Genomic DNA, 24,499 nt, shown 5'->3' on the forward strand with positions numbered 1-24,499 from the left:
CCTCCAAATACTTGTTTTCTTTTGATAGGTAACCTCAGCCATTAAGAGAGTTTTCATTGATAGGTAACCCCAGCCATTAAGAAGGTTTTCATCTGGGGGACCAGCAGTTAGCGTAATGGCTATGTCGCTGGACTCCCACTTAGTCGACCGTGGTTCGAGTCCTGGACCCAGTGGCTTAAACTCACGTCGGGCGCGTGTACGTGCATGCCCAAGATCCCAAGAGTAGAATGGAGGAGAAGGGATTGCGGCATGACCATCCCCCCTGGGGGGTGATTTCTTGCTTTCTGTCTTTCTGTTTCTCTCCGTCTGTCTGGCGAGCGCACGTGCCCTATAGCAAAAACCTCTCAAAAAAGAAGAAGGTTTTCATCTAAGCCCAGGCAAAGTCAGGTGTGACATTTTAACAAAACCTGTCTGTATATATGAAACTTGTTTAGAAATACTATAGTTTTGTTCCTTAAGGTGTTCTACTGGAAAATACTAACTTAGTGCTAGGAAATATGAATTAAAGAGATGATAGATACGTAGAAAAATTTTCACCCAAAAATCTGTTCTTTTAAAAAAAGTATTCATGACATACATGATAAGATCTTTGAAAGATGTTCTTTGTTTCATATGTTTCTAATGTTTTCACAGTTCTCTGTGGTCTTCAATTAGTAAACCATTACCAGACTCATAGGTATAATTGGTCAGAATTCCTAGCCCTGTTTTATAGGTGAGGAACCAAAACCATATGAAATTTAAGTGGATAACAGTCACAGGTTTATAGCACTGACACCAATGTGGCCTAACATAGTAACATATTATAGTACACTCTTTGAAGACCATATATTAGAAACCATGAGTGCTCAGGATCTAATTTTCTTAGCATTGTAGTTCTACTCCTTTATCAAATGTAAGCTGGTAGCTTTGTTATTATATTTACCATTGTTTACTACTGTTCCTGCCTTGTTTATTTTTTTCTTCTTTGGACAAAACCGAAGAAAATATTTATAATTCTGCTAAAGTATATAGTCACACCAACCACATTTAGATTAGAAAGCTAAATAGAACATAGCAGAGATTGGTAAGTGCAACATATGAGAGGTTTCACTATAAATTAAAATTAGGGACTGCAGCATTAAAGGTTAAGTCTACACTGAATAATCAGATATAGATTGTTTGGACAGTTGTCGTCAACTTCATATATTCTATGACTATGGTTATGAACACTTGAAACACTCCTTGTTGATATTTTCATTTCACTTATAGATCACATGTTATTATTCTAATCTGAAACTGAGAAATTTATCATAACTCATAGCTGAAGACCTGTAAGTGCTTGTTAAGATGCAGATGGTATAAAAGCTGTAAGTGAAAGCCCTGCTTCCCTCTGCTTTCTCTCTCTTACCAAAATATTTTCCAGGTAAGGAAGATGGGTTATAAGTAGAGGGAGGAAATAGGTTGATGGTCATCAGAGGAGATATGATTGAATGGGTCCCAAGAAAAAAGGCGAGATTTATGTATTATACATAAACAAACAAAAAAAGTAGAAAAAGCATGCCATTATCCTAAGCTTAAATAGTGCATTACTGAAATATTGCATTACTAACTGCTGTTCCCCTCATTACGATTATTACTCTGATCATAGGAATTTATCTGGTAAACCTCAAGTTCATTAATATTCTAACCAGATAATAAAGATGGGTTGATCAGGGGTTGGCAGGTGATGTGGTGGTTGAGGCTCTGGACTCCCATGTGGCCATGTTCAAGTCACAAACCTGGCAACTTGCTTTCTAGCTTTCCCACTCTTTCTCTCTGATCAAAATTAATAATAATGATAATAACAAATAAAATAATTATTTTTAAAAAGATGGGTCGATTTACATCTTTAGTGCAAGATTATATGAATCCAGATAAATGATGTATTAACATAAGTATTTAAATATTCGGTTTTTTTCCTTTACATCATCTGCTCTAAATGGTGCCACTATACTAATAGCCCTTGAAATGCATTTCATCTCTGCTGCAAGATCTTGATGAAACACTTAGAAACTTGGGAGAAAATAAAATATAAATTACGCTAGACTGAATTAAGAAGAGTTGCACTTTGGTATTCTCCCAGATTGAGAGATTTATGAAAGTTTATCACACACCAAGAGAAAGGACTTCTTTCCTTCTGTTTCAACTCCACCATCACTTTCACCACAGCCATTTCACAGGACTTCTTACTTTATTTATCACCAAGTTCTATAATTAACATATGGTTCATGTTATTGATTTCTCAGGTTTCAAAGTAAAATAAATTGAGCTTTCTTCCACATTTAGAATATACAGTTTTTTTAAGAAACTTTAAACAAAGACATGCATTATTTGTAAGTTGGAGAGCAGCTGCCAGAAAACAGAAAATTAGGAATGGAGTCATGGGTGAAATAATGGAGATACTGTTCAGAGGTAACCCTTTGTACAGCAGGAAATTTTCCTTAGAAAAGAGACAGCTGAGTTTGCTTGTAAATTTTGCTAGAAACAGGCCTGATTTGGTAACATTTAGTGCTGGTTAGGAGGCTGAAGACAGCACTTTCAGCTTTGGATACAAAGCAAGTGCCCTCTTTTATGATTTGTATAAAGTCAGAGTTTCAAAAGGTATGTGTATATGGGAGGGCTATTATTAATTTTTTTAAATGTAGAATATATTCTAGATTTGGGAATAGAGAAAAGCCTTTTAAGAGTAAAACAACAGAAGATATCACAAAGGGCATTATGTATAGGTTAGACTATAAACATTTTTAAATATCATATAAACAAAACTAAAAGGGAAGTGACGAAATATTTTTCCAAATTATGGCAAAGGTTTAATATCCTTAATATATAATAAGCCCTTACAAACCAGTAAGAAAAGGGATTTGCCCAATTTAAAATGGATAAGAAACATGAACAGAAAATTCACAAAGAAGTATGTATACACAGAATGCGGGTAGACTTTTGGAGGAAATGTTCAGTCTCACAAATAACTAGGGAAATGACATTAAGATCAGAATGTACCATGACAGGAGATGATGAAATAAACGAAAATTTATCTAAACAATGAATGCATCTAATAGAAAGATTAAAAAAAAACATATTTTTGAAGACAATTGCCTAAAGAAAGATTCAAATTGTATATATAGTATGATCCAGTAAGGAAATATATTTCAAATATATGTTTGATTTTTTTCTTTTTTTCAACTAGTGGGCTGGCTGGCCCTGTATTATGGTAGTTCAGTGCTATGTGGAGGGAGCCAGATCTCACATGGTTCACTCTGAATCTCAACCCCAGTGGCTTGGAAAACGTGACAGACTCATGTGTGCGTGTGCTAAGGATCCCGATGGGACAGAGGGCTGGAGGAAGGAGGACTGCGGACTGCAGTGTGACCAGACCCCACGGGGCACGGGGGTGGGGGGCACTCTGTCTGTCTGTCTGTCGTTCTAGCATGCGGACACCCTCTAACATTAAAATATACTGGAAGAAAATATACTAAACACTAGTAAACTTGTAATGTATATTGTTGAGGTATAAAGTGTTTATATTTACAGTTTAAAGTGAACACGTATTACTGCTACTTTAAACCATAAGAAATTGTCAACAGTTGACTTATTTTGCCTTACAGTGGCAATTTCATGTGATTGAACCTAATATTTTATAATCCAAAAAAAAGGGTTATTTTATATACAGTTCAGTGGGAGACTGCCCTCTATTTCAGAGAAGTCGCAGTTCTTCTTAATTAACATGATAATGCTTCCTTTCCGTATTAGGCAACAAACAGGACAGATTTTATGAAATAATCAATTGTATGTATTAAAAACATTGAATACATGTTTATTGATGATATTTATATTGGTAAAATGGCAAACATTGAAGAACTAAAAAAACGATGTGATTGGTTTTTCAATAAGACACATCACTGTTATTATCTCTTTTAATATTACTGGCATTTTTTTCATTGACTAGTGTAATTGGACCATGAAGAATTTTGCTTGATTGTAAATGGACACAATTTCTAATGAGTAGTAAACATTTCAATTAATAGCTAGATACAGAATAAAGTAAAGGTATGGTCTGTTTTTACTACATTGGCAGGCACCAGTATGAGTTTCTTTAACAATCTCTTAAGTTTTCAATATTTTTTACTTAAAATTAACTTTCAGTCTTCTCGCTAAAGTGAAAACTTGTAAAAGTTACATTATAAATTTGATCAAAAGCTTTTTAGGATGTATGGGTTATTCTGTGCCTGCTGATAAAAGAACATTTCTTTTCAAGTCTTGGATTGGCTGGTACGTGGAGATTGCCCACAAGTAGATTGGATATTATGAATGCAGAGTTCATTTAATAAAGGAGTGTCTTTTTGATTTTTCCTGAAATGTAAAATACGTCATTTGAATCTCAAGATGCTAAAAGTGATCTTTGTTACATGTGCTTACCCATACAAGAACATGTTTGTATATAAATCCACTGTCTTCTCAAAGACAATCTACATTTCTTCCAAGTTAAAGGGGAAAGGGAAACATGATGCCAATCAAAGAGAAGCAGGCTGTATGTTTATTAAGGTTTTATTTACTATTGCGTTATTTTAAAGTCTTTTGCCCTTCCCAGTTTGGTCCTTTGAACTTGTGAAAGTAGAAATAGATCAGTGCGGATGGCAGTAAATGAAAACTGCTGAGGAAACTTCACTTACAAAAAGATAAATACCAACAGATTTGGTAGTTCCCTTGTTAGATTTAGAAAACTGGCACCACTGGGGTCAGCAGGTGGTATGGTGGTTAAGGGCACTGGACTTCCACATGGCCAACTGCAACTCGAGTCCCAGACCTAGTGGTTTGCTTTCTTACATTCCTTCTCTCTCTCACTCTCTGTCTCTCTCTGGTTAAGTTTAAATAAATAAATAAAGTTAAACAAAATAATTCTTTACAAAAGAAAACTAGTACCACCAAGAACATGGACAGTAGCTAAAATCCCTGTGTTCTACTTTAGCCATGTGAACCCCTAAGCCATTAAAGCCAATGCTCTCAAGGTGGAGGCACCATGCCCTGATGACATCCTATATTCAAGTTAAGGAACATCTCATTTCACTGAGGCAGAGACCACTGAGCTCCCTTTCCCCCAACCAAAATAACAAAGTCCTAGGCTCTGGTGATTGATGAACATGTTGCCAGGAGAAGTGGACTGGAAAACCATCGCCTCGCCTTTTACTTGCCACAGGAAAGCCATAACAGAGATCTCTAGTCTTCTTTTTCTAAAGAGGCCTGACAAACTATCAAGAAAGGATATGATCCCTGGAAATGGGGTATATGCAGATACTTGTTGGATTGCCTTTTTAAGTACAATTTACAGTTCCCTAACTCACAAATAACAAACTGTAGGTAGATAGCCTTTGAGAAGTCATGCAGTTTCTTAGCTACTATAATGTTGTATTTGATGGAAAAAGCTATTTTTAAGGAGTACAGGTATTTCCTATCTAGCCTAAAATTACACATTTCTGAAAAGTAGTGTAATGAAATTCTATATGGAGCAATTTCTTTTAATCCCGGCATTTTAAACTTAAGATACAAATAGTCCAGAGAAAATGGAGAGCTCAAAAACTGCAGCTAAATTCATAAATGTAATTTTTTTCTATGCAAAAATGTGTCATGACTTTTCTAACAACCCAATGGTATTTTAACTAAGGAGAAATTCTATGGAAAGCACTACTAGGGTAACTTAGCTGGACCAGATTTTCTGACCTGTGTAACAGTGAGATGACTACCCTGGAGATACGGGCAGTGAACTCATGGCCTCTTCCCCAGCAGACCTCTTGACTGAGCCATTGGGCTAAGCAGCTGAGCCACTGTGGGAGCCATGGGCATCGCAAGCCAGGAGGAGCTGGGGATTCACTTGCGTGCGTCTTCAGTAACATTTGCAGAATCGATTCTGAGAGATTCAAAATCAGACTGTCCAGTTATCACATAAGAAGGAATGTCTGAAGTTCAATGGGATTCTTGTTTTATTTAAGGCTTCCACACTGCTTTGGAGCAAACAGGATCCATTATTTGGGCAGTACATTCTGAGTGCTCTTCGGATTGTTTGAATTTTCATTAAACTATTACTTTGTAATCAGAAAACTGGGATCCTTAAAGACTAGGTTGGCAGTGAACATTTAAAAAGGCTCAGGTTGCGTTATATATTTTAGAAATGTGTTTGTTGAAGAGATTAACGTTTCCATTTCCATGACTTCTTCCTTTGTGTTTTTTCCAAGCTGCATTCCAGTTAAGAGTTAGAAGCATTTTTAACTTTTCCTAAATTCAGTAGATCTCTTACAAATTATATTTACAGAAATAACAGCCTATCCACTGAAGTTAATCCCAGCGGCTTTGTCCAGTGGAGGTGGGCATGCAGTCTTTGTGTTATTCGCTTTTGGTCTCTTCTTGCCCACGTGAGTTGGAGAATTTTATTAGTTCCATTTTTTTGTGGGAAGATAGACTGTCCCTGTAACTAACTTTTTGTGGCCAAAGAGTGATCTTCTTGAGGCCACCGCTCTGTTTTTAAACTCATGTGCTTTTATTTGTTCATCTGCGCTGAAAACAGCAGAACCTAATCTTTAGCACAGCCACCATTTTAAGTGACCACCTGCTGAGTTTGAGTCCTGATTATCTTAAGAGGAGAAAGTGGATCTTGCCAAAGCTGGGGCAGATTCCCCAGTCTTGCAAAACCTTGCAGGCAATTAATGGACCCCAACTGGAGGTTCTTTTGTGTGTGCTTGTATGTGTACTTGCATGTGCAAATAAGAGTGAAAGAGATACCCACGTGGAGAATTTTTAAACTGGGCAGCACCTTGTTCGTTAACTAGAGGCAAAGATACCCGGTTGGCTCCCAGACTTTCCTGGAAGCAGCCTGCTGGAAAAGCCTCCTTGGAGATGAACCTCATGTGGCTTCTGCTTGCTTGCATGTTCCCATACTAACTTAGACCTTAGGGAGTCTTGGAAGAGGTACTTCTTATAGCGAAAGTTCTTCGGAAACTGGAGTCCTGACTGGCCACTCAGGAAAATAAACCAGCATATTAACTCCCAGCAAATGCCACCTCCTTGGTTGGAGTGGGTTTGTAAAGCATTTTCTTCCTGGTTTGTGCGCACCACATTGTTTCGGCTCCTCTCATCACTGACCAGCTGGCTTGTTGGTGAATAGAGCTATGGGCCCCTCGCCACGTTTCATGTGAGGTCTTGGCTGGGTGGCAAACAGGCAGCCTGTAGCCAGTGTCAGCAATTCAGGAGGAATTGGCACAGCAGTGTCCCCATTAATTTCTGCTTGTCACATACTGTCATGCAAGTTACACCAGAGAGGAAATGACCGTTAAAAAAAAAGGTACCCTTGTGGCACTGGGTCCCCTCCAGACGTTCCCCGAGGTTAAACAAGTGGATACAATTAGCTCTACACAGACAGCTGCGGGGAAGGGAAAGCCTAGAAGTGGGCCCCACGGCAATGTGTCTTTCCTGTTAGCAAGAAGTGTCAGCTATCAACATCTGCCATATTTTAACCCTTCAAAGGGACCGGTAAATTAAGGGGAGCTATTATCCCACGCTCTGCTGATCATTATCAATCATAATGCCTTGGGAAATTACCACAGAGCTGCCTCGTTGGTGGCAGGTTTTGTCCTTTGGGATCGGTTTTATGTTTTGCTAGGAGCAGACCAGAGTGGTGGGGCAAAGAGTGTGAGGGAAAACGGGCACTTTAATCATTGGTAAATTTACTGCCAGGGATGGGGGCTAAGGGCCATAAACTCCTCTTCAGTTCAAACCGAAATAGTTAAAATTGATGGGCTCCAGACGACTTCCATTTTCAAAAAGATGTATCTTCCTGACTGACTTTGTCAACCGTTCTTCACCAAGAGTTATGGTAGCTTTTGGAGAGCACAAACAAGAGTTATGGGAAATTACCAGTTTTTAGAGAAGAAAGAAAATCGAAGATGAGAAGAAAAAAAAAAAAAACACTAAAATAGAGTGTTCCAAAAACTATTACTTTATTTTTAAAAAAGTGAAAATGATTCACCTGCTGTTATCCAGATAGACTCCTCAATAACCTTTGTAAGCACATACCATGCTTCGACGTAGATTTGTCTAGTGGCAGTCTGATGGCCAGCACAGAATGATGGATGTGTGAATGAGATGGTCTCATGTGATCTTATGTTTGTTGAAACTTACTCATTTGAACTAACCATTTAAACTGTTCAGAGAGAAAAGAAAAAAGAATGGTTTCTTACCACATTTTAACTCCCAACAGGCATTGGGTTCATAATTGTTTTCTTGGAACTTTTTCTTCTGAAAAGATACCATTTTACTTGGGAGCATGAGTGTTTCTATCGGACAGGGGTTCTGAAAATGGTAATGTTGAGTATAGGAAATACAAGTGATGTTTCAGTGCACCAAGGACAAAACATTGTAGGGAATAATCATACTTGGATTTTATTAAGCTTTTATTTAATGTTAGGAAGATTCTGGTACCACTTAAAATAACCGTAAGTGAAGGATAGAAGCAGCCATTAAGATCATTGAGTAGAAGGGACATCAAGTCATATTACCTAGACTTTATCTTTTCCTACATGGTCACCTAGGAGAGCTTGGGTCTCTGCCAGTGATGATTGTTAGGGTTGTTCCAATCCATGACATCATCTAGTCTGAGACCCTCATTTTATAAATTAGAAAACAGAAGTTTGGGAGGGACTTACCTAAGATCTCACAGTGAAGCAGGTGAAGAACTCAAGACTCAGTGTTAGTGGACTGACACTCCAGAGGGGGTTATAGCCAATACAAGCAGCAACAAGGGGTCTTCCTACCTTTTTCACAGCAGGGAGTTGAAAGGAACCCTGAGTCTGGGTAGAGGCAGCTTTATTCAGTAAGGTCCACAGTCAGCTTTTGCTGTACGTTCAAGCTATAGTTTTGAGGTACCAGCTTAGACCAAGAGCTGCCAATTTTCAAAGATGGTTGTCTTGTCCATTTTTAAGTGTATCTAATAATACATAAAAGCATTTTTCAATTTTAATGACAAAATAATATACGGAGTTGGAGACATTTAACTAATTTTTCACTTGTTAAATATTGGATTAGAAAGGACTATCAGTAAAGCACACATACAGGAATATAAACCCACAGGAATATGTGTTCAATCCCTAATTATGGGACCCCTTCTTGTCTTGTAGAATGGGTACACTATACATAAACGTACATCACTCATGTTGTTGATCTCCAGTTTTAGGGGATAATCAGTAATTGAACCCTTTTTAACCTTAGGTGTATTAAAGCATATAATTTAATTTATGTAAGTAAATGTCACAATTTGGTATTTAGCAGTGGACTGAATTACCTTAAAAGAAATTGTTCTTTCAGTTAAATATGAAGACATAGAAACTAAATTATACTTCATGTTTAAATAACATTGTTTTCTTAAGATTATTACTTATGCCTGATTTTAGGATGTATTGTACAATGTCAGGTTCAGTTGAAGCATGTACCTAAAGATTATGTAGACTCCAGAAGAATACCAGATGACTCAAAACAGGAATAACAGAGAAAATACCAATTTAGTGAGCAATGATGAACCAATTAAACAAAAAACATTGGCTTGAACTTCATGGGAAGGCACCGAATCATTACTAACTCCTTTGGTATTCAGAATAATAACATCAATCATGATGAACTGCTTTGGTAGTCATGTGTCCATATGTAATTCTATAAAAATTCTCTTATTTTTGGCATTAATTAATAACGAATGCATTTTATAAAATGACATATTTCATTGAAAACACTTGCGTTTAAACATGTCAACTAAGAGCTTGAAAATCTTTCCTAACATTCGTTAAAATTATAATTGCTGAGTTCTCATAGAAAAAAGTAGTTTCTCATTTTAAGTCCTGAAGTTTAGACAGGATTTGGTATAGCATTTCATTTCACTTGTAGTCCTAATGATAGTGAGCAATGATGAACCAATTAAACAAAAAACATTGGCTTGAACTTCATGGGAAGGCACCGAATCATTACTAACTCCTTTGGTATTCAGAATAATAACATCAATCATGATGAACTGCTTTGGTAGTCATGTGTCCATATGTAATTCTATAAAAATTCTCTTATTTTTGGCATTAATTAATAACGAATGCATTTTATAAAATGACATATTTCATTGAAAACACTTGCGTTTAAACATGTCAACTAAGAGCTTGAAAATCTTTCCTAACATTCGTTAAAATTATAATTGCTGAGTTCTCATAGAAAAAAGTAGTTTCTCATTTTAAGTCCTGAAGTTTAGACAGGATTTGGTATAGCATTTCATTTCACTTGTAGTCCTAATGACTCATTGCATTCTTTCCCCCTAGAACTTATCCCCTGTTTACCCTCAGAGATCCCTCTCATGTAGACACAAGCCTTGTGAATCAATAAGCATGACTATTTTCATGAACAGTGAAATAGTTCAGCTTCTGTAATGCCATTGGGAGACATTGTGTAGTTTGCAAGTTTAAGGGAAAATGAACATTTCTTGTACATTTTTATGTTGTTTGGGTTTTGCTTTTTAAAAAGATTAAATTGTGAAGGAAACTTCTCCAAGCTGGGCCATGGGATATGCTCATGCAGTTGGGAAGCAGCACTGTCCTCATTTTACAGATGGAGGCAGCCAGCATAAATGGCTAATTAATGACTTACCCAAGTTCACACAAGTAAAGAGCCAGCAGCTAGATTTGTGACTCTTGCACAATCCATTAGAATGTTTTCATCTAACTCACTGTAGTAGAATTAAATATAATTTATATACTTTTGTCAGTGCTCTTTAATGAGAAGTTCTGTTTATATAAATGTTTTAGATATCTATGCCTTCTGGGCTGCTAAGATAATTTATCTTTATAATTTTAATTATAATAAGCCTCTTAAGTATAAAAAATAAATTCAGAAATGAAATTAAGACAGAGCCATTAAAGTTTATTGTTATTAAACCCCATGGTGTCAATGACAGGATTCAGAATTAAAAGCTTTGCATTAGATATTAGCTGTTCATTGCATATATTATTTTTTTGTTGAATGTTGCTAAACTTATATTCAAAATTAAGGAGACTATACTCTGATTTTTTTCAGATTTATTTTACAGCTATTTAGGAATATATACAGTATGGTTTATAGAAGATATAGCCTCACTTGTTCATAAAAAGGTAACAGAACTGCCTATGTAGTTGCAACATTTATAATATGTCCTCAAAGATAAGTAACTTGTCACCTATTTATGGTTACTACTGAAGTCACAGGGGAAAAAAAAAAAAAAGGACTCTACATTAGGATATACACCAGTGAAATCCTCTTTCCCCCAATGAAAGGATTCTTCTCTCCCCTTTTTTTAAATTCTGGGAGAATGAATTAACTTAAATACATATGAACTTAAGTTCTAATTGTGAATTAGAACTCAGCTTAGTTCAAGACAAAAAAGTACCCACAGATACCCCTTTTCTCCTTAAAATATCTCTAATAATCTAGCATCTGAAATAGGAGATTCATCACCACCTTAAAAAGTCTTAGTAGTTTTTCTTGTATGGCTTAGTATGTTATGCCTTAATTCAAGAATGATGACTGTGAAATACCTCTGGAGATCAGACTTCAGTTTTTTCTCTCTTTTTTTTGGAGAGTTTTTTTGCTATAGGGTGCGTACTCTTGCCAGAAAGACAGAGACAGACAGAAAGGGACAAATCACCACCCAGGGGGATGGCCACGCCGCAATTGCTTCTCCTCTTGGGATCCATGGTGTCAATGACAGGATTCAGAATTAAAAGCTTTGCATTAGATATTAGCTGTTCATTGCATATATTATTTTTTTGTTGAATGTTGCTAAACTTATATTCAAAATTAAGGAGACTATACTCTGATTTTTTTCAGATTTATTTTACAGCTATTTAGGAATATATACAGTATGGTTTATAGAAGATATAGCCTCACTTGTTCATAAAAAGGTAACAGAACTGCCTATGTAGTTGCAACATTTATAATATGTCCTCAAAGATAAGTAACTTGTCACCTATTTATGGTTACTACTGAAGTCACAGGGGAAAAAAAAAAAAAAAAGGACTCTACATTAGGATATACACCAGTGAAATCCTCTTTCCCCCAATGAAAGGATTCTTCTCTCCCCTTTTTTTAAATTCTGGGAGAATGAATTAACTTAAATACATATGAACTTAAGTTCTAATTGTGAATTAGAACTCAGCTTAGTTCAAGACAAAAAAGTACCCACAGATACCCCTTTTCTCCTTAAAATATCTCTAATAATCTAGCATCTGAAATAGGAGATTCATCACCACCTTAAAAAGTCTTAGTAGTTTTTCTTGTATGGCTTAGTATGTTATGCCTTAATTCAAGAATGATGACTGTGAAATACCTCTGGAGATCAGACTTCAGTTTTTTCTCTCTTTTTTTTGGAGAGTTTTTTTGCTATAGGGTGCGTACTCTTGCCAGAAAGACAGAGACAGACAGAAAGGGACAAATCACCACCCGGGGGGATGGCCACACCGCAATTGCTTCTCCTCTTGGGATCTTGGCAGGCACGCACACGTGCCCAGCGTGAGTTTTAAGCCACCGGGTCCGGCACTTGAACCATGGTCAACTGCATGGGAGTCCAGCAACATAGCCATTACACTAACTGCTGGTCCCCCCAGATTGTAGTGTTTTGAGGGAATTCTAATATTACAGTAGAAATTCAGAATCCACGCCTGGCATTATTTTGTTTGCTTTGTGTTTTGTAGGTATCAGAATCTGTGTTTACTTCCTTGATAAAATAGGAAGCCTTCCTAGTTTGTGTTTACTATCAACTTTTGTAATAATTAAATATTTAAGTTCCTATAGGAAACATATTTTGTAGTGGTTTAGCTGGTAATCCATGCACTGCCTCAAAACCTAGGAATGGCTCTAATAAGTCATTATAAGCTCTGTTATTAAATATCATTAAATCTTTTTGGTTTTTTTTTTTTTTTTACTTCATTCGTGCCAGGTAAATTTTTATGAGAGCTCGATTAAGCCAAAGTAAAGGGCTTGTAAAAATCTATTTGAATGCCCTTGAAATTCGCGTTGCAAATGTAACAGTACAGATTTTCCAAAAGCAGTGTTGTAATTATTTCGTCAGATCCCCAAAGATGATTGGAATATTGAAAAAGATTCACCTTCTACATAAATCTATTCATTTTACTTTCGTTCAGAAATGGCTTGTTGCTATAGGGTTTTGTTTTTTTTTTTTAAGGATTTTTTTATTTATTTATTTATTTCCATTTGTTTTTGCTATAATTTTTTAATTTGACTAGAGAGACAGAGAGTGAAAGGGAAAAAAAGAAAGCAAGCTGCCAGTCCGGGACTCGAACCACGGTGGGCTATGTGGGAATTCAGCCCCTTTAATCACCACACCACCTGCCAGACCTGTTGCAATAGGTTTTCTCCCTGAGACTCTATGTTCTTTATATTAACAGATCATGTAGGTTCTGCCCATTCTCATTTTCTTACAATTTCTAAAATATGATATAGTGCCAGCCCAAAATGAGATCTTGAGAAGTTGATAAGGTTTCTCACTGGAATATACAAGTAAGAAATGTAAACAAAACTGGAGAAATTATTTTTAACCTACTCACAAGGCCATATTTAAAGGCTTAAAGGCATCATTTATACACAAATCAATGAAATTATAAAATTTTCAAAATTGGGAAATACTTTGTATTTGTATGACCCAGCATCTCCAATGGCACATGAGAGGTAAGTCTCAGATAGGTTTGGTGAGCTGTCCAAAGTCATCCAGTTAGTGCTGGTATTAGGACTGTAACCTTGTTCCAATTATTTAAGCCCAGTGGACTTTCTATAAACCATATACATGTGGTTTTGTTCTCATTTAGAGAATTACTTTCTATTATAAAAACTTGTACTCAAAATGTTTTGTTCCTGGTTTGAATGAATTACTACACTTTCTTGCACATTCCTCTAAAAACAGTATTAGTTTGAACTTTGCCCTCATTTTTCTGACCTAACCCCAAATCAGTAATGCATTCTTCTTTAGAACTTTATTCTTAACATTTTACTCTCTTCAACTAGAGCCTTGTACCAAGTGAATGTCTTTGTCTTTATAAAGAGTTGTAATGATTTCTGTTTATTTTTTTTGGAGATTTTCGCTATAGGGCACGTGCGCTCGCCAGACAGACAGAGACATTAGAGACAGAAAGCAAGAAATCACCCCCCAGGGGAGATGGTCACACAGCAATCCCTTCTCCTCCATTCTCCTCTCGGGATCTTGGGCACACACGCACACGCGCCCGGTGTAAGTTTTAAGCTGCTGGGTCCAGGATGCGAACCAGGGTCGACTACGTGGGAGTCCAGCGACATAGCCATTATGCTAACTGCTGGTTCCCAAGAGTTGTAATGATTTCTAATTCAATTCAGTAATGCTGTGTACTGTCAAATTCTTATTTCTTATATTCTTTCCCTGATAGCTTCCAGCAGTTACTCATATATTTATTAAGTAAGCATATATGTCAAATACATAACTTTTATTCAATCCATTAAAGCTTTATCGTGCATCTTCTACATGTGATGCACTGTGCCACCATAGGACTAACGATGGCTAAAAACGTAAAGCACAGTGACTTCAAAAACTTACAGGGCATACACAGTGAGAATTACAAAGCAGTCAGACTTGACCTTAGAGACATATGAATGATGTGCAAAACAGGTTAAAAGATCAAAAACATCCACATGATTATAGGAATGAGAATTTTTTAACATGCCTATTCTGAAGGATTTCAGGTTCGGTTTTGGACACTAGCATGTATTTTATTTTCTCAATTGATCTTAAGTTACAAAGTCATCTTAAGACTTTGCATTAACCTTCATCAGTTCCGTAGGTGATATAGATGGGATATGAGGGGTAAGTTAAGAGTTTTTATACATGCCTTTCTATGGAGCCTCAGGAAGCAGCGCCTTAATGAAATTTGAGGAAACACTATTAATACTTAAATATCTGTTGGGGTTTTTTATTAGATTATTTTTCCATAAAGCACAGGTGTTCCAGAGAGAGATAGATAGAAATCACTTCCCAGAGGGGTATGGTCACACTGCACTCACTCCCTTCTCTGTTCTCCTCTTGGGATTTTGGGCATGCATGTACACATAACTGTCATGATATTCAACCCACTAGGTATGGGGCTTAAGTTGTGGAGCCATCCACGTGGGACCCTGCACCTTAACCATGCCAAGGTCCAAGAGACATTGACACAATATCATTTTATTTGTTGGATGTGGTGAAATAGAGTCCCTGGCTATAAGATAGGTTATTAGCCATGTGATCTGATCAAGTCACTCAGCTTTTCTGAGCCTCGGTTTCCACATTTGAAACAAATACAAAAATATCCAAATCACATGAGTTAAAATGTATGAAGTATCTGATAAACATAGTTTCCTAATGATAGAGGGGTGGTAGTTGTTCTCCTGCGTGCTTTCTAGTTACCTCTGTCTGATTTCATGTATAAGGACCCAGCAGGTCGTAGTGCTACCTCAAGAGCCTGACAGTGGCTTATCAACATTGTCGCCTATGACAGTGGCTTAATGTTGTTGACAGTGATACCAGATTTCTCATGGTAGCCTCAGTGACTCCCCAAGATCATGTCATTTATTTGGTGTCCCTAAAAACCTTTCTTCCTTCTGGTTTAGGCCTTCGTTGACAATGAAATTCTTCCGTGCGTTTCTTTTCATCTCTTTATTACATTTTACAGATGATATAACAGATGCCTCCTGAATTAATATTAAAAATCTTTATAGAGTTTCTGGAAAGTCAAATCCTGTAAACTTTGATCTGTAAAATTTCTAAGTTTAAAACCCATAGTATGCCATTATAAATTTAAGGAGCTAATTTTAAGAATTTTCCATTGTGTATTGGAACATTTAAAAAGTGAAAGCCCTGAGATTAAGATAGTATACTTAACATCTGTGCATTTTCCCTCAATTCTCCATCATGTTTTCTTGATGGCAGCTAACCAAATTTAAATGTGAATTCTTAAAATAGTTTAATAACTGATGTATTTAAGACACACCAACTTTTATTGATATGCTTTAAAGCCTATCTAACAAAAACATTTCCTAATTTGAAACCTAATTTATTCTATAAGTCTTTGCACTGCAGAATGTTCCAGTTACTTTAAGAAATAATATTAACAGATCACAAAAACCCAACCTAAAGATAATTTTAAAATCTAGAAAGGAAAAATAGGATATATAGAGAAATAGCCACACCACATAAGGCCATACAATACAAAGCCATGTGAGTGCTGCAAATGACAGGTGCTACAGGAATTCAGAGGAGGGAAAAATAAGGACTGGTTTCATGAAGGAAAGGGCAATTTATAGAGCCGGGAAGACATGAATGATGGAAACAGAAGCTAGAATTTGGAAGTCTTGGGATTTTCCAATTTCTGCTTAGGGAAAGGCCACATTAAGCAGCACACATTCAGAGAGAGGGGGACACTCTTTGTGTAGGCACTGGGAAATAACAGCAGGTTTTTGGAGGGGTGGTTGACATGATCACTGTCGTGTTTTTAAACTGATTAACCTGATAACATTGCAGTCTTTTAGGAGAGAATACCATAGGAGGTCAAGCAAAGAGCTTGGTCCAGTAGTTCAGGCTGGCCTAAGAGAACCAAGGTCTATACTGGAAGGATGATAATAGCGAGTAAATGAAAAGAAATGAGAAATTGTAAAGACAGTATTGACAGGACTTTTGTTACTTATTGTCTGGAGTAAAGGAGAAGCAGAAATAGGTAAGTAGAGAGGAACTGTCAGTTGGAAGAAATGGTTACTTAGTTCAGTCTTACTGAATTTGGCCTGGAATGAGAACTTCTATCTGCAAACACTAAGTTTTGTGACTGCAACAACCGATTCTCGGGTAACCTTAGAGGAGTAAGAATCTAGGAGAGGTGGGAAAATACTGAAAATAGGAAGTGTTCTGGTTTTTTGTTTGTTTGTTTGTTTTTAAGATGTGGGAAAACAGATTCTACAAAAAAAAAAAAATCCAGCAAAATTGATGCTGGTCTTCAGTTATGACAAGAATGAGTTGTGAACATATGGAAAAGTATGTGGTTAATAAATATGAAGAGATACTAAATTTTATACTAAAAGAGGTGGTTGACATGATCACTAAATTTTATGCTAAAATTTAGTATAATCACAAAAAAATAAAATGATTGTGAACTATTTTCTGCCGTTAAATTGACCAAAAAAAGTTTCTTAATGTCAGATATTGGTCAGACTGTTAAGAAATGAATAGTCTAATATATTGCTTGTAGGACTATTAATTGATATAGCACTTAGGAGGCAACCAGGCAGTACCTAGTAAAATAAAAGGCACATATTCAGTGACTGAGCATTTTTGCTTGTCATAGAAGTCCTGGTACAGGGACCAGCAGTTAGCATAATGGCTATGTCACTGGACTCCCACGTAGTCGACTGCGGTTCGAGTCCAGGACCCAGTGGCTTAACCCACGCCGGGCACCTGTGCGTGCATGCCCAAGATCCTGAGAGGAGAATGGAGGAGAAGGGATTGCAGTGTGGCCATCTCCCCTGGGGGGTAATTTCTCACTTTCTGTCTCTGTCTCTCTCTATCTGGCGAGTGCACGTGCCCTATAGGAAAAACCTCTCCAAAAAAAGAAGAAAAAAAGAAGTAGTCCTGGTAGAAGTAAAAAGAAGCATGAAAAAGAAGTTGACTATGGTATTAATTATAATGGAAAGAACCTAAGTGTTCATCAATAGAAGGATGGCTGAGTAGACCATGATAATGTGTGGAATACTTTATGACAATTTTAAGTATTACACAGATCTATATGGAATTATCTTTAAGGGATGATTTTAAGTGTATATAGATAGAACTGTGTACAGCCTAGTTCCATTTAGGTAAAGAATATCCTACATAATTGATATATATCTCAGAATTCATAGCAACAAGTCTGGAAGAATATACAGCAAACTGAAATAGGGACGACCTCTTTAGAAAAAGCTAAGGTTAGTAGTGTAAGTGCTAAGGTTGCCAGATTTAGCAAATAAACGCATAGAGTATCCTGGTTCCAGCCTCTGTGGCACAGTTGGCACACCAGACCAGGGGACTGGAAGCCACATGGTGACCACAGTTTGAGCCCCTGATCTGGCTGGCCTGAGAGCATACTGGGCACTCATATGGATAACCACAAACAATCCTAACGAACTGGAGGACTGGCAGAACAGAATTGCTGCATGACCAGACCCTGTAGAGGGTGCTTCTTTCTCATCTCATGTATGAATAAGAGGGAAAACTTTCAGAAAAAAAAAAAAAAAAGTCCATAGAGTGTCCCATTACATTTGAATTACAAACGAACAAAAAAAACAAATTTTATTGTAAGTATATTCCATGCAATATTTGGGATATAATTACATCAAAAATGTATTTACTGGTTTTTTTGTTTGTTTGGTTTTTGTTTGTTTGTTTGTTTTCAAAATTCGCACTTAACTGAACGGTCCTATATTTTATCTGGCAACGCTACTAGCTAACAAAGTAGAAATTCAACTCTGTGTTCAAGTTTTATACTTTTTCATAGCAAAATGTATTGTGCAATTTAAAAATAGATTTAAGTGTATATAAAGAAAAAACGTAACAAGCACACTTGTTTTATTAAGAAATTGCCCTAAAATCTCATCTCATTTTCATGTCAGATAACATTGCTAAATGATTAGATTAAAGATTATAGCCATACATGATTTTTAGTGAAATAGATCTTAACTTAGGATCCCCAGCATTTAACAGGGCCCCCAGCACTTTCCTTTGCCATATATACAGCAAATGTGTATTAGATGGCTGGCTGGATTAAGTAAATTGTTGTAGTATGACATCGATTTTTTACCCCAAAGTGAAAAGCAACACACATATAAGCAGCATGAGGTTCTGCTGCAATGGAGTCACATTTTAAATATTTTCATCAGAAATTATTTTAAAACTAGAATTTGCTATCTTGAATCTTCTACTTTGAATCTTCAAAGTTGTCTAATTTAATTTTTAATCACAGTCCTATGAAGAAATACTGTTTTATTAAAGAGGAAGCTGGGGTTCACAGTGTTGAAGGGCCATTTTTCATCAGCTCTAAAGAAGCCCATTTTGTCACAAAGTAACGCCTTCGAGATCAGAATGCACTTTGCAGTCCCTGTCAACAGACACCCGGCATAACTGAGGTGTTATTGCCTATGCACATGCCTGAGAACTTGCCAGGTTGGCTCCGTGGCATGGGTGAGAATCCTAGAAAAAACAGGGGAGTTCTGTGACTCAGTTGTCAATGCCCTTGATAGTACAGGAGACAAAATTGCATGGGAAATACAGATATCCAAAACTCTCAGTAGAAAAAATGATGTGAAGAAGCAGGACTTGGTGTGAAGAAATTCTTCAGATAACTTAATCAGATTATTTCACTTGAAATTTTACATTTTATACATTCAAGATGATACTGTTAAAAACCCAAAACTGAAGAAGGCTACAATAGCTTTTTAAAAAAAAGAATCACTTTATATAACTTTATTTATTTATTTTAATTTGACCAGAGAGGGACAGAGTGAGAGAGAAAGAGAGAGGGAAAGGGAGAAAGCAAGCCTCCAGGTCCGGGACTCAAACCACTGTCGGCCATGTGGGAGCCCAGCACCCTTAACCACCATGCCACCTGCTGACCCTACAGTAGCCTTTTAATATATGTAATCAAAGCTTCTAAATAATAAGGTGTTGTATTATGGCTTAATTGACTAATTTTTCTTTCTTAGTGGTACATTAAAATAATAGTGTATCTTAAATAATGTTTTAGATTCAGTAAAATGAATATGTTAATTAGCTTGATTCATTCATTCCACAATTTATGTATTTATGAAAACAATCACATTGTACCCTGTAAATATATTATTGTTATTTTTCAATTTGAAATAAAATATACCAAAATTCCCAATGTTATAGAGCAAGAAAGATAGAGAACTATTGGTTTTTTGTAAAAGTGATGGCTTTTTTTTTCTATGTAAAAATGCATCATGGCTTTTCCAAAAACCCAGTAGAACCCTGAAGCCCATATCCTCAGTCACTGTGATGGTGTACTGTAGGATGAAAGGAAGAGGATCCATACACTTTTAATCTTCTCATAATTAACTTTCAACTTCTTGTGATTCTAGAAGAGAGTGGGCCACACAGTGTAACAGTGGTTCCAAGGTGGGCCCATGGGAAAGGTCTTGGGTTTGCATCCTGGGACCTCCCAGAGCACGCTGTGTACAGGCGCTCATGATCTGGGCCAGCTGAGGCTAGAGGTGGATTGTGGCATGAAGACCCTGTTGGAAAGGGCGTCCCTCTCTCTCTTCTAGTCTCTATCCTTATTTCTCTCCATCTCTAGCTCTATATCTCTCTGAAAAAAAATAATTTTTTAAAAAAAGTAATTGACAATTGTCAGGGAATTGGCAGTGATATAAATATTGTCTTCTGTAGTATTTTGAGAAACTTTGACTCTTCCAAAGCCTGGAAAAATAATATTACTGTATACATATATATACATATATATATATATATACACACACACACACACACACATATATGTTATATATATGTCATTCAAAAAGTGTATGGAAAATGTGCATTATGAAAAAGCTGTGTTTAGGGACCAGCAGTTAGCGTAATGGCTATGTCGCTGGACTCCCATGTAGTCGTCTGCGGTTCGCATCCCAGACCCGGTGGCTTAAACTCACACCAGGTGTGTGCCTGAGTGCCCAAGATCCCGAGAAGAGAATGGAGGAGAAGGGATTGCGGCGTGGCCATCCCCCCTGGGGGGTGATTTCTCGCTTTCTGTCTCTCTGTCTCTCTCTGTCTGTCGGGCGAGCGCACGCGCCCTATAGCAAAAACCTCTTAAAAAAAAAAAAGCTGTGTTTAAATTTCAAAAATTTTTTGCACCAAAATAGGTTTGTACTTTAATTCCATTTTCTACAAACTTTTTGAAGTCTCTTCACACATTCATAGAGTTTTTACTTTCCAAAGCACTTATATTCATATTACCTGATTATTACAGTAGTGTGTGAAAAAAATATATGTCATCCTCCCATTCGCCAGTGAAGAAACTGAAACAGATGCAAAATAGGTAAAGTGATTACAGTATTTAGAATTAGCAGGAAGCAAATCTCAAAGGAAAACAGATCTCTCTTTTCCTGGTCCATGATGAGTCTGCTAGAGAGGTTCTGAGTATTACACCTGTACAGAAATAACTTGCCAGATTTGTATGACAAAGATTTTTTTCCCTAGTTGTGGTATAAGAACATAAAGTATTGGACCAGCAGTTAGCAAATGTCTATGTCGCTGGACTCCCATGTAGTGACTGCGTTTCGAGTCCCAAGACCCAGTGGCTTAAACTCACACTGTGTGCATGTGTGCCAAAGATCCCGAGAGGAGAATGGAGGAGAAGGGATTGCAGCGTGGTCATCCCCCCCCCCGGGGGGGTGATTTCTCGCTTTCTGTCTCTCTTTCTCTGTCTTTCTGGCGAGTACACATGCCCTATAGCAAAAACCTCTTCAAAAAATTAATAAAAAAAAAAACCCATGAAGTATGTGCACGAATCTCTAGTGTACAGCTTGATGACTTCGAGACTGTAACCAGCATCCAGTCTGAGATAAAGAACATCCCAAAGTCTTCTTCATACCCCTCCCAGTCTATATCCTCTTCTCCCAGTGGTAAACTCGACACTGATTTATGTAAGTTATTTAAAAGCCTATACTTTTTTATATGTAGCTTCTGTTGCTCAACATCATACCTGTGAGATGAAGTTTTGTTCTTCCACTCACCAGTAGTTTTCCAAGTGACTTAAACTACTTTATGTTTAACCATCAATGTAGGAGAGGCCTGATTATTCCAGGTCTTTATTAACATTTGATGTTATCAACATAAACCATTGTAGTGGTGTCTTATTATGCTTTTACTTCTCAATTTCCTGATGACTAACAAGGTTAAACAACTTTTCATAAGGTATTAAAAATTTGTATTTATGCTTTTGTGAAATGCCTAGTTACGTTTTTCAGCTTTTTAAAAAAAAAAATTTTTTTAATCTGCTATGGGACACATGTGATTGCCAGAGAGAGTGAAAAAAAGAGGGAGAGAGAGAAAAAAAAAATGAGAAAGCACCTCCCAGGGAGGGATGGCTATGCCTCAGTCCCTTCTCCTTCACCCTCCTATCAGGATTCTGGGCATGCATGCGGCACCTGGCATGTTTGTCAAGCAGCTGGGCTAGGACTTGAACCATGCTGTCCATCCACCTTAACCACCACACTACCTGGCTGGCCCTCTTCCGTCAGCTTTAAACATCAGGTTGTATATCTTCTTATAACTGATTTGTAGGAGTTCTTTGTGTATTGTGGATATAAGTCCTTTGTCAGTCATTCAGTGCAAAGAGATATTACCTCTCTACTCTACATAGTAGTTTGAACAGGACCCTTCCCCTCTCTATATATCCAAATAGAGCAGCAGACTAATGAGACTAGTGTTCTTATCTCTTATATATGAGCACTTTAAAAATGTATAGATAGTGACAAACATTTTCTCATTGAATTTTTACCCTATTTTGGCAATTCATAATATGGAATTTAAACATTCAAATACGGTGGCAGAGAGGGATGGGGAGAGAAGGAAGATTATAGTATGAGACCCTATCGAGAGCTATTTCTGTCTATCCTCTTTTCTCCTTCTCTCAAAATAGAGGGGTGCATTTAAAAAAAAAATGGAAACAACAGTAAGCACTTGCAAGTCTGGTACGTATCTCTTGACAAGCCAATGAGGAACATGCGTGTCAGAGTTTGAAGTGACCCTGAAATCTGTACTAATAGTTAGTGTTTACAACCTTAGAGACCAGATAAAAGGTTTCAGAAACCATTTTTAAGGCCGTATGCTGATTCTGACAAATAGGGGGGAAAAAATAGTGGAAATAGGGAAGGAAAGATTTGTTATAATAGGAGGCTACTTAGAGTTTTTATGTTGGTTATTTTGCCTGGACACATTTAAACCTTTTAATTTAACTTTATGCCTAGCTATATGCAAGTAACTACAGTCTATTGAAGATATAAGGCAACACTGATTAACTATCAATTAGAAACTGATAAGTTGGCACCATTACCAGTGGTTATAGAAGCGGTATCTCATGTGGCTGACCAGCATTTGAATCCTAGCCCCAGTGACTTGAAAAACACACACAATGATCCTGACAGGCTAGGAAGTAAAGGAGTGTGGTATGACCATACCCCACTGCAGAGTTCTCTCTCTTGGTCTTTCTTTCTTTCTAGTGCATGTGACCTCTGGCAATAAGAGAAAAAGAAAGAAAATTATGTTTCATTTCTCAGAAAACTATGAAAATTTCAGCTTTCTATTCCTGTGGGATATTTTTAAAATGATCTTCATAGGGTTTTTTTTTCCCCCCATGGACTTATTAAATTTTATGATTTCAAAAGATTCCTGTCTACAAACTTTAAAATTAAGGTAGGGGCTCAGCAGTTGGCATAAAAAAAAGGCATGGTGGTTGAGGTGCTGGACTCCCACATGGCCAACTGCGGTTCAAGTCCCAGACCTGGCATCTTGCTTTCTCATTTTCAGTCTCTCTGTCTCTCTATCTCTCTGTCTCTGGTGAACACATGTTCCCTGTAGCAAATTAAAAAATAATATAATGATAAATATTTTTTTAAAAAAAGTTAAGGTAGGTAGAAGGGACATTTATATAAATAGGTATAGATAGATTTTAACTGGCAAATTCAGAAAAATACAATAAAAGTAAAAATCCTCCCTAATCTTCCTATGTTAATCACTTACATTAAAAAAAAAAAAACTCTCCTTTCTGCTACTCCATCTAGCCATCCAGTACCCCCATCAGATTTTTGAGCTGATCTTTGGGCAGATGGTGGTACACCAAGATACGGGATGAAGACCAGACTTTGGCGAGAGTAAAGAAACTTTCATTATTTTGGGACAGATTGAGATTATGGTTTAGTGTGGAATGTTCCAGAAAACAGAGCAGGAAGCATTGAAGTTTGCATATCTAGAGTTTGGGAGAGTAATCCCAACTGCTGTTGTGATATGGAATACCTTAGATTATGACTAAATGTTGAAGCCATAAATGAATGAGACGAGTTGGAGGTGAAATTTAGAATTTAAGATACTTTTGAGAAACATAATTGCAAAGAGAAGGAGACAGGAAACACAGACAAATGATAAATGTTTGTGGTAGCTATTTTGGACAACAGAATAGGAGTTTACCAGAGTCCCAGCCAAGGCAGTACTGAAAGCCCTACTGAAACCAGAGACCATGGTGTACAACCACTTCAGTCTTCACATGGTGATTTTTCTCTCAGCAGTCTTAATTATAGGAGTAGGAATGGGTAGGTGATTCATAAGATGAGACCTTGGAGAACCAGTGGAAGAAGTGGAAGATGACTTTGTGGTGCCAGGGAAAGA

The 24,499-nt window shown here is 36.9% G+C and overlaps 1 protein-coding gene and 1 long non-coding RNA gene across 2 annotated transcripts in view; one reads left to right on the forward strand and one right to left on the reverse strand.

Annotated features, from left to right (window-relative positions):
* CDK6 (cyclin dependent kinase 6) overlaps positions 1-24,499 on the forward strand; it is a 258,036-nt gene that overhangs the window by 77,689 nt on the left and 155,848 nt on the right. The window lies entirely within an intron of this gene.
* LOC114009099 (uncharacterized) overlaps positions 8,040-24,499 on the reverse strand; it is a 20,722-nt gene continuing 4,262 nt past the window's right edge. Inside the window, exons 2-4 of the long non-coding RNA XR_003550574.1 lie at positions 21,071-21,132; positions 8,817-8,989; positions 8,040-8,206 (exon numbers count right to left, since the gene is read on the reverse strand). This is a non-coding gene — a long non-coding RNA (uncharacterized LOC114009099). The remainder of the gene's footprint in view (positions 8,207-8,816; positions 8,990-21,070; positions 21,133-24,499) is intronic.

Source organism: Tupaia chinensis, unplaced genomic scaffold (genome assembly GCF_000334495.1).
Source record: "Tupaia chinensis unplaced genomic scaffold, TupChi_1.0 Scaffold000460_1, whole genome shotgun sequence".
Lineage (NCBI taxonomy): Eukaryota > Metazoa > Chordata > Mammalia > Scandentia > Tupaiidae > Tupaia > Tupaia belangeri.